A 13,365-nucleotide genomic window follows, 5' to 3' on the forward strand; every position below is an offset into this window, starting at 1 on the left:
TACTCTCATGTGCCGTAGTGATGGTGCAGTAATCCCATTAATTACATCTGTGAGAGGAACACTGAAGCAGGCTTTAAATGATGTATTAGAAGGACAAGAGGTGCAACACTTCTGCAAACAAACCTGGTGAAATGAGGCGAATTAAAGTTGCATTAAAACGGTATTTAATTTAGCATTTATTGTTGGCAGATTAGCAACACGTGTGTCACTGCTATAAAAGAATCCAACACATTAACGAAATGCTTTTAGTTGTGCAGCCCTGACATGATGAGTGGATTAATAAGTGTTAAAAGTGTAACAAATAAGACTTGTGTCTAAAATGTGACGTTTCTCTAAGTTGTCATTAATCAATTATCTTTGGTGACTTTAATGAGCCTTGTTTCACTTTGTGTTTGATCTTAGGGTTGTCATTTGAGTTGTAGCCCTAGTGCAAACTTTTAAAGTCGTACTGAGTTTGTGTGACCTTGGAAAACCTTGTGTTACTTTTAGCATGTGTGCTCCTAGCATGTGAAGAGCATGTCTGATAGACCAATCAGCAGCTGACGTCTCTGGTCGAAGGTGTCTGCAGTCTTCAAGGATTTTAAGGCAGAAATTGAGAAGTGTGATTTATTTGTAGTTTGAGACTCTGAAGGAAGTGTTTCTGTTTTAAAGGTTCTACTGAGTTGGACTAACTTTGAGTTTACTTTACAAAATGAGTTGCATTAGTGCTCCAAGCATGGGAAGAGCAGGTCCTGTAGGCCACTGTCTGTCTCACTCTTATATCAAATCCATGGATGACGAATACTTTGAGTTGTGACATGATGAGTGGTTTTAGAGATCCGTGTTTGGACGTAAAAACACTGAGTTTTCAGAGTTGTGTCTAGTTTAAGGAAGTTGTTCTAAGTTCAACCAAATGTGTTTAGAAAGTTCTATTGAGTCATTATTAGTTTGATTATATACACACACAACCTGCAGGAATATGTCCAAGTGATTGTTAGGCCAAGCTTTTAAGGTGGTACTAAGTTTGACTGACTTTAGAAAACCTTGAGTTCACTTTCATCAAATGAATCTCATTAGTGCTCAAAGTGTGGAAGAACACACGTGTGTTGAAGGCAGGTTAGCAGCTGATGTCTCTGGTGATCAAATCAAATCCTTAAATGAGAAATCTTCTTCTTCTGCAGAGTTGCAAAGGGGAGTAAATGCATCGTTTATTGACATGTGAACTTTAAACTGTCTTTCTGTGATTTTAAGGCAGAAATAGTAAAAAAAAAATTAGTTTGAGATTCTTAAGGGAAATGTTTTAAAATCTCACTAAGTTTTAATATCCATGGAAATAATTGAGTTTACAAAGTTATTGCATTAGTGCTAGTTTTTGGACATAAAAACACTTTTAACTGAGTTTTCAATGATTTTAGGGCAAAGATAGTGAAAAATATGACTTTTTTTAAATGTATTTTTTTAAAGTCATGCCAACTTGTTCTGTCCTTGGAAAACCTTGAGTTTACTTTTTAGCAAAGGAATTCGTAATTGTATTAATACATTTTTATAAAAATATTTTGCATTTATTCTCGGCAGGAGATCAGTTTATTTCTCAATCTCATCAAAACAATTGACTCTTTTCAAGTTTTTGGACGTAAAAACACTTTTAAGAGTTTGTTTAATGAATTTAAAGCAAAAATAGTGAAACATTTTTGGACAGAAACTTCTCCTTAGCTAAAATGAGATGTTGGTGTTTAACCAAATGTCTTGAGGGACGTCTTTGATGAGCCTCGTTTCATTATTTTACGCACGGGAAAACTTTTGCAGCCTTCCTAAGTTTGACTGACCTTGGAAAACCTTGAGTTCGCTCCTAAAATAACTGATTTCTCCACATTCCGTATTCCCCTTTTATAAATAACATGCAATATGAATACAGGTCATAAAAGCACGTATAAAATAACATCTCTTTTACTTTTGATCTCCTAAACCAGCAGCAGGTTAGCGCTCCCTGACCTTAGCATGGCTGCCATGTGCAGAAAGGAGGATGTAATTCTCTCAGCCGCCAGCAGGGGGCAGCACCTGCAGCACCCTCTCCATCACATGCACTTTAAAATGAATGAGTTTGAAATAAAGCGTTCATTAAAAGCCCTGTTGTGGTTCTGGTCCAATCAGAAAGCCCCTTTTTGTACATGATCCTCCCTTTTGTGCTTCAGTCTGGGTCACTGCCCCCCTCCCTTAATGTGATTAAACGTGTCCCTCCCCCTCTGTGTGTCACATGTTAACTCCTCCCTCTCTCTCCTCTCTCTTCACTAACTCGCCCTCCTCTCTCTCTCTCTCTCAGGGTAAGGACAGGATCAGAACCACCATCACTAAACCCCATCACAAAGAACCAGACCCAGAACCAGCCGAGATGTCAGACTCTGAGACCGCCCCCATCCTCGAGACCCCCGTCCCCAGCGCCTGCGCCGCCATCAAGGCCGACCTGGACAAATGGTAGGGGACAGTTTGCATGTTTTATAATTGGTGGAATTATAACCCAAAAGCCATTGGAAGAGCTCGAATTTTACTCACATTTTGTTCAAATTTAATGCCATTTTACTCAAATATTACTCAAATTTTACTCCAAAATTTGGTCGAATATTACTCAATTTTTTGGTTGAATCTTTGGTGTAAACGTTTAGATTGAATGTGCAGGGAACAGGTCATCATGGCACCAAACCTAGAGGAGTTCGTCCATTTATGGTCGAGTCTTGCTTCAATTATTGTATATTTTTGCTTAATTTTTGTCTTATTTTTGGTGAATGTGTCCGAGTTCCTCTGACTCTCTTAACGTGAGAACATCTGATCCGTTTGAATCCTGCTCATCCCTCTATTCTGCACATTTCTATAAAACACTACCTCTTTTTAAATCTGCAGCTCTCCGCTTTCAATTTGGGTATTCTGTCATATTTGTAATCTTTCTCTATAAATCTTTCTGTATTTTTTTTTATAATAGTTTTAAACCACTTCTTCTCTTTCTCCCTTCCTACACCTCAACCCCTCTTGCTGTGTTCATGTTCGCATCGTTTAAACCGAGTCAAGTCCATCGTATGGGTTTCATATTTGCAGAATCGTGACTAAACTCTTGGCTAAACCCCGACAGTTTTCTAATCCCTCCCAAACAATCTGCACGCTCAGCGCGGCATTCCCAAATACTCCCGTGTGATTTGACCTTGCTCCGGTCTAATGGCGTTTGATGGCCGGATCCTAAAATGGCGTAGATGTTTTGGGCGATAATAACGAGTCGTAACTTTAACTTTAACTGAACTGGACGTATTTCCGGGGGGCTTTGAACACTCGGGGTCCCCCTCTTTAAGGGAGAGTGGTTTTGTGATTAACGATGTGTGATGGCTGATTCTCATCCGTACGCATGGATGGAGGCTGGGAATCTGCCTGCCTCACTTTCATCTCTTTCTCCCAGAATGCATTGCGTTAGCACGACCCTGCTGTCTCAGTGGTCGACAGATCAGTGCTATTTTGGGGGATTGGTTGCATTTGATCAGAGATTTTGTGCAAAGACTTCCATTTAAAGATGTTTTTGTCACTAACTGAATATCTCAGTGAGGTTTTGATGAGTTTCAGTCTCTTTTTTATACATTTGATATATAGTAGAAAGCCTGCAGATCAATGAGGACTGAAGATACATCTTCATTTAGCAGTGCAAACACCAAATCCACATTTTAAAAGTGAGCAAGTTCCTGACATTTGGTGCAAGAATTCCTACAGAAAAAACAATAAATCAGTTTATTAATTGTTTTAAAATATGGAAAAATCTATCTATCAATCAATCAATCGATGTTTATTTATATAGCCCAATATCACACATGTTACATTTGTCTCAGTGGACTTCACAGTTTGTACAGAATATCAGTATGACAATACGACACCCTCTGTCCTTAGACCCTCTGTCCTTAGACCCTCTGTCCCGCTGTCCTTAGACCCTCTGTCCTTAGACCCTCTGTCCTTAGACCCTCTGACCCTCTGTTCTTAGACCCTCTGTCCTTAGACCCTCTGTCCTTTGACCCTCTGTCCTTAGACCCTCTGTCCCGCTGTCCTTAGACCCTCTGTCCTTAGACCCTCTGTCCCTCTGTCCTTAGACCCTCTGTCCCTCTGTCCTTAGACCCTCTGTCCTTAGACCCTCACATCGTACAAGGAAACACTTCCAGAGAAACCCCACAGTTTAAAGGGAACATGGAGAAACCTCAGGGAGAGCAACAGAGGAGGGATCCCTCTCCCAGGACGGACAGACGTGCAATAGATGCTGTGTGTAAATCCAAGAGATAATACATTTACAACATAGGTAGACCAAATCTTTGGAAATGCATGTGTCTGTAGTAAGAAGATGAATCTACAAAGATGTCAACAATCCTATGGGAGCCTTCAGGGAAGTAGTATGGTGAGTCAGGCAGAACCGCAGAGACAGGTTTCAGCCACGACTCAAAGTCCAGGACTCAGGATCCAGGACTCAGGATCCAGGACTCAGGATCCAGGACTCAGCAACAGGATCAGCCACGACTCAGGATCCCAGCGTATATAGACACCAAAAATTATCATTCATGTTCCCTTTTTATTGGCCAAGTTGAACATGTGTGCATTTATTCAGAGATGATCTTCTGTAAATGCAAAGACTTCCATTCAAAGATGTTTTTGTCATGTATTGAACGTCTCTGGGAGGTTTTGATGAGTTTCACCATCTTTCTCTACGTTTAACATACAGTAGGAAACCTGCAGATCAATTAAGGGTGAAAGTAATTAATTTAGGAGTGCAAACACGTAACAACTCAAAATTCCAAAAAGTACCCAACAAATGACAGTTTATTGATAATTGGTTTTAAAATATGGAATCTCCAAATCCCGAGTACTGTTTCCCATCAACAACTCAACTCAAAGGAATATCTTACAAACAGATCCCCAAAACGTGTTAATCACCAACTCTCATGGACTTTAGAGATGATGTTGTGTGCAAAGACTTCCATTCAATGTTTTTCTACATTTAACATACAGTAGGAAACCTGCAGATCAATTAAGGGTGAAAATAATTGTTAATTTAGGAGTGCAAACACGTAACACTTCCATATTAAAGTCAACAAGTAGCAAACATTTTGTTAACGTGAACGTTTTGAAAATATGGAAAATCCAAAGTACTGTTTCTATCAACAACCCAAGTGAGAGTTAAGGAATATTTGACCAACAGGTGACCCTAAACTCGTGTTAATCACCAGCTCTAATTGAGCTGATTGGCCAAGAAATATGTATTTTATAAAATAACAGACATTCATGGTTTTTGGTTAATGACTGAAAAGGAATATTTAGGGTTAAAATCAATTGTATTGCAATCTCTAAATGACATTTCTTTCCTATTTCTTTTACATTTTTGGTATTGTATTATAATGTTTAGCCCCATATACCTGCCTCTGATGACTTCTTACCTTGAGACTTCTAATATTTTACTTATTTATCCGGCAGGGTCTCAGTCAGTAGGGGCTTGGACTGTGAGCCGTAGGGTCGCCGGTTCAAGTCCCCGACCAGACCTAAATATGGAGTGTGGACTGCTACTTGGAGAGGTCCCAGTTCACCTCCTGCCCTGCCATGGTGCCCTTGAGCATCAACTAAAATGGTTTTCTTGTACCTTAACTATATATATATATATATATATATATATATATAAATAATAAAATGTGATTTTAGCTTCAACCCCATTATCAGGGTCACTACTCTGGGGCTCTGATCTGATCACCACAGCTCATGAAGGGATCGTTAGTTGTTGCTTGTTCTTCATTACATTTGACTGAAGTGAACTCTTTGGGTGGAAGCTGCTGGGTGTTGATAAGTGTTTGTTGGGTGTGAAGTCTTCAGATAACACGGCATGTTGAGTCTCGTTGGGTTTAAGGCGTGGATATTTGGCGAATCAACCGTTTTATAAGTTTTCCAGGTGTGAGATCTTTATTGGGTGTCGGGGAACATTTGGATTGCGTCAACGACGTATTGATAACTGGAGCAAGGCCAGTTTATCTATAGAGCACTTTTCAACACGAGGCAATTCAAAGTGCTCAACAGAAATGAAAGACAGTAAGAAACATGAATAACGGGTACATGAATAGAAGTTAGTGTGAGATGTGAAGAGTTCAATTAAAAGCAGAAAGAAAAGTCTTCAGCCTGGATTTTAAAGTCTAGGAGTTTGTTCCAGATATTTGGAAATATCCTGAACCAGATTCTCCCACTCTCGACCCCTAGTCTTCCCGTGAAATTATAATTCTTAAGACACTTTTTAACCTTTTTTATATTCCTTTCATCCATTTTCTCCTGTCTTACTGTTACCTGAACCCATCTGACCTTTTAAAGCACTTTTTATTTTCAATTCCCAGTATTAGGAGATTTCATGTTTTTAGCTGCTGATTTTTTTTTTTACTGCCGTCTTTACTGGGAGTTCTGGCCGAGGTCTCATCGGAGCAGATTCATACGTTGGTTTGTCGTCAGGATGTGGTGAGGCGTGTGGCGCAGTGAATAGTGCGTTGGTGTTGGGATCAGGGGGTCTCAGGTTCAAACCCCACTGCAGTCAGCATGTCGTTGTGTCCTTGAGTGACATGCGATGTAAACGGAGTCTTTCAATGATTTGAAGGCAAAAAATAGTTTGAGACGACCACTAAGTTTGACTGACCTTGGAAAAACTTGAATTTACTTTTAGAAAATGAATTGCATAAGTGCTCCAAGCACGGGGAAAGTAATTATTCTCGGCAGAATAACAGCAGATGTGTCACTGTTATAAAAAAATATGGATTTCTACATAATCTTTTTTGGGACTTAAAAACACTTTCAACTGAGTTTTTCAATGATTTTAAGGCAAAAATTGTGAATCAGCAAATCTTTTTTAGTTCAAAAGTTATTATTTTTTTAGCAAATCTCTCTCACTTTAAAAATGTTGCTTAATCTCTGACGAGGTATTGATAACTGGGTACTGACTTCTTTACTGGGAGTTCTGGCCAGGGTCTCTCTATAGGAGTTTTAGCGCTTGGTTCAATGGCTTCACGGTGATGCTGTTCCCAGATCAGCAGAATGTGACCCCGTGACCTTGAAGGGGGGGGGGAAGTCAGATTGTAGTAGCATTAGCATACGGGGCCTTAAACCACCAGTGTTAAACTGCAACTCCCAGAATACACTTGGAGAGTTGATGCTTTTTCCTTTGGTTCTTTGTCCAGAGAAGTCTTTTTATACAACTTTTTAAAATATGCATGTTTAGTTTGTGAGCTAGATAGGTTTTCATTGATGCTCTTTGTGACCAGTGGTGATTTTTAAAGGTGTTTTTTAACCCATTTTCCCATTTCTTATCAAATTTGTCAGGTTTTGAGACAGATCGCTGCACAGGAAGTTGCGTTTTGTCAATGTACAACAAAAACGTTCTGTCTTCTTCTACTGTTCCCTTTAGTGTGTACTTCCTGTCCGTCTTAATGTAACGGAACTGAATGGTGGAAACGTGAGTTGGTTCGTGATCCGGAGACAGGTGTGTTGTATTGAGGAACAGAACGCACAGCAGTTATTTAATATATTTACCCAAGGTTTGCGACGAGGGGGGGATTTAAAGGTACTTTCCAAACACATTTTTCCTTAAATTTGACCAGCATTGAGATGGAAAGCTTCTCAGGCAATTGCACACGGTCAACTTAAAGTGCGTATTTTTGCTCATGACACTCGAATCGTTGTTTTTAGTGCACTACGTCAGGGGACATTTCCATTGCCTCATGATAACCTGACAGACATTTATCTGACGAGTTATTGATGACTCGAGCTGCAGAGGTTGGTCTATCATGCTTCAGGTTTATATTTTTTACTGCATCCTTTACCGGTTATGGTCGCGCTGTTTCGGAGTTTTAACGCTCGTTACAACGGGACTTCTAACATGTTGTCATTTACCTCTGCTTGAGGCCACAGTTCTGCTCACTAAAGGGTTAACACTTTGACATTTACTACGTCTACTTAAGGAGAAAGTGAATTTAAGTTAAACCGTCTCGGACCTTCGCCCTGCTCGGTGTATCTGGAGCTGAATGGAGACGCAGATCTTAACGCTGTAAATGAAACATGGCTGGCTGTGTGTAATGAGAGTCGCTCTGTATTTATAGATGCGTGTACGAGGAGTCAGACTGTATGTTCAGGATAACATGATCTGCTCCTTCATCATGTTACTCTGCACACCATGGATGTATAATAAGAACTGGATATGTGCTGTAGTTCCTTTATAGCCCAACATTAGCCTCCTTTAGCTTAGCGGTGGTGACGTGAAGTCATGTGACCGTGTTGTAGTTCCTTTATAGCCCAACATTAGCCTCCTTTAGCTTAGCGGTGGTGACGTGAAGTCATGTGACCGTGCTGTAGTTCCTTTATAGCCCAACATTAGCCTCCTTTAGCTTAGCGGTGGTGACGTGAAGTCATGTGACCGTGCTGTAGTTCCTTTATAGCCCAACATTAGCCTCCTTTAGCTTAGCGGTGGTGACGTGAAGTCATGTGACCGTGCTGTAGTTCCTTTATAGCCCAACATTAGCCTCCTTTAGCTTAGCGGTGGTGACGTGAAGTCATGTGACCGTGTTGTAGTTCCTTTATAGCCCAACATTAGCCTCCTTTAGCTTAGCGGTGGTGAAGTGAAGTCATGTGATCGTGCTGTAGTTCCTTTATAGCCCAACATTAGCCTCCTTTAGCTTAGCGGTGGTGAAGTGAAGTCATGTGACCGTGCTGTAGTTCCTTTATAGCCCAACATTAGCCTCCTTTAGCTTAGCGGTGGTGACGTGAAGTCATGTGACCGTGCTGTAGTTCCTTTATAGCCCAACATTAGCCTCCTTTAGCTTAGCGGTGGTGAAGTCATGTGACCGTGCTGTAGTTCCTTTATAGCCCAACATTAGCCTCCTTTAGCTTAGCGGTGGTGAAGTGAAGTCATGTGACCGTGCTGTAGTTCCTTTATAGCCCAACATTAGCCTCCTTTAGCTTAGCGGTGGTGACGTGAAGTCATGTGACCGTGCTGTAGTTCCTTTATAGCCCAACATTAGCCTCCTTTAGCTTAGCGGTGGTGAAGTCATGTGACCGTGCTGTAGTTCCTTTATAGCCCAACATTAGCCTCCTTTAGCTTAGCGGTGGTGACGTGAAGTCATGTGACCGTGCTGTAGTTCCTTTATAGCCCAACATTAGCCTCCTTTAGCTTAGCGGTGGTGACGTGAAGTCATGTGACCGTGCTGTAGTTCCTTTATAGCCCAACATTAGCCTCCTTTAGCTTAGCGGTGGTGACGTGAAGTCATGTGACCGTGCTGTAGTTCCTTTATAGCCCAACATTAGCCTCCTTTAGCTTAGCGGTGGTGGCGTGAAGTCATGTGACCGTGCTGTAGTTCCTTTATAGCCCAACATTAGCCTCCTTTAGCTTAGCGGTGGTGACGTGAAGTCATGTGACCGTGCTGTAGTTCCTTTATAGCCCAACATTAGCCTCCTTTAGCTTAGCGGTGGTGACGTGAAGTCATGTGACCGTGCTGTAGTTCCTTTATAGCCCAACATTAGCCTCCTTTAGCTTAGCGGTGGTGACGTGAAGTCATGTGACCGTGCTGTAGTTCCTTTATAGCCCAACATTAGCCTCCTTTAGCTTAGCGGTGGTGACGTGAAGTCATGTGACCGTGCTGTAGTTCCTTTATAGCCCAACATTAGCCTCCTTTAGCTTAGCGGTGGTGATGTGAAGTCATGTGACCGTGCTCTAGTTCCTTTATAGCCCAACATTAGCCTCCTTTAGCTTAGCGGTGGTGACGTGAAGTCATGTGACCGTGCTCTAGTTCCTTTATAGCCCAACATTAGCCTCCTTTAGCTTAGCGGTGGTGACGTGAAGTCATGTGACCGTGCTGTAGTTCCTTTTATAGACCAACATTAGCCACCTTTAGCTTAGCGGTGGTGAAGTCATGTGACCGTGCTGTAGTTCCTTTATAGCCCAACATTAGCCACCTTTAGCTTAGCGGTGGTGAAGTCATGTGACCGTGCTGTAGTTCCTTTATAGCCCAACATTAGCCACCTTTAGCTTAGCGGTGGTGACGTGAAGTCATGTGACCGTGCTGTAGTTCCTTTATAGCCCAACATTAGCCACCTTTAGCTTAGCGGCAGAGACGTGAAGTAATTGGACCGTTCTGTTACTTTTATAGTCACAGATTACCCATCATGCCTTGCTGTCAGAGCAGAAGTACCGATATGTAGCTCATAGAGCGCAGTTGAGTTTCCCATTAAGCCCCACCTCCTGCCATTAAGCCCCGCCCCGATCTCCTGCTCTCAGCTCAGTAGAATGAATTGAGAGAGAGAATAAATTCAGCTTTTAGTGGATTTTACAACTTGAAGGACCGAATGATTCTACCAAGAGCTATAAAAGTGTTCATACTGGGTAGTTTATTTAGTTTTTAAAAGAATGATCCGCTGATTTACAGTCAATGGGGAAAAAGTATATCTGGGGCTTGGTCCACCCGGACAGCATGGAGGCGGCCATGTTGGACTGAATCCCTCCCTGTTGTGTTTTTAGAAGCATCTTTTATACTCGGGTCAGATCGGATCTCTTTCCCCTCGGTCTCAGGACAAGAGTTTTATCTGATTCATGAAAGGGATGATTATGTGTTGGTACACTAATAGCAGCGGTAGCTCTGACTTTGTCAAGGTCACGGTAGCAAAGTCACACAGAGGTGAAGAAACATGTTACAAGCATGGGGATAGATTAAAGCATGACATGTTTCCAGTACTTCATCTATTCAGTCATTTAACGCTTTGAGTGTCTTCATTTCTAATTACGCCTTTTCTTTGGACAAATTATTGCACAAATAAGTGTTTCTTTTAAAGATGGGACCAAATGTTTCTTTAAGTTAAATGTATTTTTTTTGTTGTTGATTGAACATCAACTCATTTTGAATGACACATATTGGATGGATGCATAAACCTGGAAAGTTATGTCAAGACGGCAACAATAATTTTGTTATGAATTTAACCACTTTCGCAAAAGAGTTGAAATAGATTTTGTGTTTCTTTTAAATCAGAAAACAAGAAACGTTTCAATATTTGAAGTTTTTCAGGTCTCCTTGTAGATACTTGTTTACAGGCTCATGCTAATTCATAATCAACACACACAGTTTTATAATGCCCGTGTGCTGACATGCAGCTCAGTATGTTCTTGGCTAATAATTACCATACATAGTATTTTGCTTACTACTTGCACTTTGAGACTCTTTCGTAAGAACACACAACCCCTAACCCCTCCCCTCACACCCACACACACACACAACCCCTAACCCCTCCTCTCACACCCACCCACCCTCACACCCACTGCCTGCAGCTGTGTGACACATGTATATTCTCGTCAGTGGAAACAGTGCCGGTTGCATATTTGAAATTCAGTTACTCTGCAGAAGTCGGTAATCAGAGTGCTTTGCTGTAGTCTTTAGCAACAATGTGCCCCCCCCCCCCCCAAATCTATATATGATGAACTTTGAAAAACCCAGAAATAATTTTGATACCAGTTGCCAGTTCTGCAGGAATGTCCAGGATGCTGAAAGACTTATGGACTCTTTAAATACTTTGGAACCTGCTTTTCAAGTTGCACCAGTGTTGAGATGCTTATCTGCACGGAAATGATGTTTCAAATATGTTTTTATATACTTTTATTTTAAGATAGAAAGTGCTTTATTGATCCCAATTTGGGACTTTTTTGTTTGTTGCGGCAGCATAAATAACAAGGCATTGCATAAGAGTATAAATAAACAATTTAAACATCACAATGGAAATTAAACGGCATTAAAAAGAAGAAAATATATCAGACGAATAAAACACTATAGAATATATTTTATAGCCAAGTTCAGTTAAAAACAAGGTCACAATTCAGGAAACGGGTTAAAAAATATTTTCATTTTCTGCAGTCGAGCAAATATTGAGTACGGTAGGCTTCTCTCGCTGACTGCAGTTAACTTGTATTTCTTTATTTTAAATGGAGCAACTGCCACCAAACCTAATTTCCCCAGGATGAATGTAGGAATCAGAGCAGAGCAGTGTAGACCCTCTCCAGTTAAATCTGAGGGGAAATACGACTATTGATATTGGAAGAACAGATCAAATGCATTCCGATTAGATTAGATTATATAAACTGAGGGAGGGTCACATGTTGGCATTTCTTCATTCCACTGTCCTGAAGTCAACAGAAAAGCTTTATTGAGATGTCTTACGATACGGCCACTCCTTAATCACATGATCTCTTGGCTCATATTTGGCCCACATCCTCAGTCTGATGCATTATGTATGTTTGTCTCTGAGGACGCTCTGAATAATTCACATTCATTTCCTGATTGTGTCCGAGGAAGAACGTCCAATCTGCCTTTTAGTGGAGATCATTTAGACCTTGGGTCATGTGACCGTGCTGTAGTTCCTTTATAGCCCAACATTAGCCTCCTTTAGCTTAGCGGTGGAGACGTGAAGTCATGTGACCGTGCTGTAGTTCCTTTATAGCCCAACATTAGCCTCCTTTAGCTTAGCGGTGGTGACGTGAAGTCATGTGACCGTGCTGTAGTTCCTTTATAGCCCAACATTAGCCTCCTTTAGCTTAGCGGAGGTGAAGTCATGTGACCGTGCTGTAGTTCCTTTATAGCCCAACATTAGCCTCCTTTAGCTTAGCGGAGGTGAAGTCATGTGACCGTGCTGTAGTTCCTTATAGCCCAACATTAGCTTCTTTCTTCCAGGTGGTGTTAGCATGTGGACATTATTCTGCCGAACTAAATGTTTTTTTTACTGGGAGATTATTTTCTGACTTTGCCCAATGACCTCTTAACGTGACTTTGCTGAGACGTTATTTCTCTGTAGGATTGCGTAATGGCTGCAGGGGTCTTTCATTACTTCCCCACCCCCCCCCCCCCCCCTTCACCATGTACATGTGACCTCCCTGCGTTCATGCCTTCTATAAATGTTTGCACTTCATATGGATGCTGAATCAGAGAATCTGCAGCAAAACCAATCAAAAAGTGTTAATTATATTACACGCTTTTATTTTTGAAAAGGTACGGCCCACGTTTTCAGCTTTACATAATATCTGCTGATTAGAATCTGATCTGTGGATGTAATTCCTCTCGGGATGGAGGTAAATACGTGCGTCTCTCTCTCTCTCTGTGTGTGTGTGTGTGTGGATTATCTGAACACACACACCCTCGGGGTTAGACTCTCGGATGTTGGGTCATCGATGCAGCGTGTCAAATACTGAGTCCATACACACACTCCAACAAACGGTAGAAATGCACACACACACACACACACACACACACACACGGCTGCAGAGTGATAATCTGCTGCAGCCAGCTGTGTTACATCACAATGTTGCAAAGAGATAAAGACGCA

The sequence above is a fragment of the Notothenia rossii genome (assembly GCF_949606895.1).
Source record: "Notothenia rossii genome assembly, chromosome: 8".
Classification (NCBI taxonomy): Eukaryota; Metazoa; Chordata; class Actinopteri; order Perciformes; family Nototheniidae; genus Notothenia; species Notothenia rossii.